General features: G+C 49.7%; 1 long non-coding RNA gene across 1 annotated transcript; it reads right to left on the reverse strand.

Annotated features, from left to right (window-relative positions):
* Window positions 1-1,577: 1,577 nt before the first annotated feature.
* LOC123165586 (uncharacterized) lies at window positions 1,578-2,320 on the reverse strand. The gene is made up of 2 exons (XR_006483068.1): window positions 2,181-2,320; window positions 1,578-2,108 (listed from the first exon to the last, which is right to left on the reverse strand). It is a non-coding gene; the product is annotated as an uncharacterized lncRNA (long non-coding RNA).
* Between the last annotated feature and the right edge of the window lie 207 nt (window positions 2,321-2,527).

Genomic DNA, 2,527 nt, shown 5'->3' on the forward strand with positions numbered 1-2,527 from the left:
GAACTAGCCTACTAAATCAAAATGTTGCACGGAGGAGGGGTTGTGGATGGAGGAGGGAGGAGGGAAAAGGAGGGGCGACTGGAGGAGGGAGGAGAGAGTAGGACGGAGGAGGAAGGCGGAGCGAGGAGGGACCGGCTGGCGGCGAACGGGGGAGTGGAGGGAGGACGGAGGAGGAGGGCGGTACCGAGTCTAGCGAGAAGGAGGAGGTGACGGCGGCGCAGAGGGAGGAGGGGTAGGCGAGGGCGGCCGGTGGGGGAGGACCGGCGCGGGAGGGGGGGGTTGAGGGGGGAGATCGAGTGAGTGTGAGTGTGAGTGGATCGGAGAGAGTAGAGAGGGGTGGAAGATAGAATGACTTAGCAGTAGCGCGCTATAGGAAAAGGCGCTAATGCTAAACGACCTAGCAATAGCGCCTTTCTCTCAGAACGCGCTACTGCTACGTGTCAGCATGTAAAAGTAAACATAAAAAATACATTAGTCATGAACGATCTTTTTGTGTAGAATCTAAATTGTCAATAGGAATCTTCCCCGGTTTTTAAGAACCGGCGAAGATTCCTATTGCGGCCACAGATCCTACACATAGAGTTCAATGAATACCAAGTGCTTGTGATAGTTTGAGAAGTAACATATATAAGGTGGTAGAAACCCTCTTCGCAGAGCGAGGTGGGACTAATTTTTTTTAGTAAACTTAGTAGTAGCGGGTATTACAGGAATGCGCTACTGCTATGATCTATAGCAGTAGCGCTCTTCATATTAACGCGTTGCTGCTAGAACTAGCTTCGCGGCGGGGTCGTGGCAATTATAGCAATAGCGCAGCTTACAGGAGGCGCGCTATTGCTACTTTTATTTTAGCAGCGCGTTCTGCTGGAGCGCGCTACTGCTATATAGCAGCAGCGCCTTATATTAAAACTCGCTGCTGGTAAGATTCTGTGTATAGGCTTTTCCCTAGTAGTGTTCCCTTAGTTTTTGAGAACTAAGGTATCAATCCAGTAGGAGACAACGCACAAGTCATCTAGTACCTGCAAAAACAATCAAGAACCTTGCAACCAACGTGATAAAGGGGTTGTCAATCCCTTCACGGTCACACTACAAGAAATGTGTTAATCCATGACGGATTCGAACTGTCACATATGTGTGCAAATCTGTCATGGTAGGTCGTCCTTGACGGATTTGAAATCCGTCATGTATATCGCGTCATAATTTGACCACCATGCACTCCATGACGGACCCCCAAAGCCGTCATGGATCCGTGACGGTTCTTGACCGTCACAATTTACTATTAGATAACGACGTTAATCATGCATTCCACGTCATCATCTAACATGGCGGTCAACATGGACCTGACATGGCAGCCCATGTAGTAGTCGGCCTAATCAGAGTTTTGGCCCACTAAATTTCACCTCTATCTAAGACCATCGGCCCATCATAAGAATTTTGGCCCATTAAATTTCCCATTAAATTTCTGATCTGTCCAAGGCCCACTAATTTTAATTGAGACATTAGCCAATCCATTTGTTTCTCTTGGTCCATGGAAACTTTAGTCATTAAGATTTTTTTTATTATATATGCTCATTGCCTTATAGATAAAAAGGAAAATTGCATAAACATACCAGATAACTAAATTTTATTTTTACCGAAAGGAAGAAATACACAACCAAAAACTTGGAATTACAATTTTTTCCCCTAGATCTGGCCTACTATTTTGCCCAGAGATATTCTGCAGCCACCGCATCAAGCGCCGCCCAGCCTTCGCGGGACATCAATCAGAGTTCAACGCCATTGTTTTTCACGCACAGATCTGGCAAACTTCTTTAAAAAAATTACAAGAAAAAGCACCACCAGAGACGCCCATAGCGAGGCGTTTGTTGCTGCTGCTCATGTGGGGAGGCACGGATGTGGGGGCGTCTCCTCCAGGAGGAAGTGGCTAGCCAGCGGTGGCGTTGGATCCCGCGAGCGGTATCACATCGTCGAGGTGGCCGACGACCCAAGCGAGGCGCGGAAGTAGGAACGGGGCGCTGGCGTCCGGATCTAGCCGGATGCCGACGAATTCAAAGGAGTACGACTACTGGGAGGTGAGCTCGGGCGATGCCATGGGCGGTCGGCCTCCATTGCTGCAAGGAGGAGAGAGATTAGAGAGGAGAACATAGGAGAGAGAGAGAGAGGCGGCGCAAGGCGCGGCTCACCGGCGTGCTGTGGTGGGAGGTGCGGGCGGCGGCCCTTCGCGCGGATGGCGGCGTCCGACGGCTGCGAGCTGTGGATTTCCTCGGGCGTGGCTGCTGCTGGCATGGTGCTCTCGTTTGTGTGGCTGTGTGAGAGGATAAGAATCAGGGAAAGCACAGATAGAGAGTAGAAGGAGCAGGGACCGTTGGATCAGCTAAGGATGGACGGTGGAGAGGCGTGATCCATGGGAGGTCTGGTTCAGCCAATCAGAAGGCAGCAGGCTAGAAAATATCTTCTACTACTATAAAAAGGCCAGTGTGTGTTTAGATTAAAACTGTATCTTAATACAGTGGGTTTGTGGCGTTAGAAA

This window comes from Triticum aestivum, chromosome 7D, assembly GCF_018294505.1.
Source record: "Triticum aestivum cultivar Chinese Spring chromosome 7D, IWGSC CS RefSeq v2.1, whole genome shotgun sequence".
NCBI classification, from domain to species: domain Eukaryota; kingdom Viridiplantae; phylum Streptophyta; class Magnoliopsida; order Poales; family Poaceae; genus Triticum; species Triticum aestivum.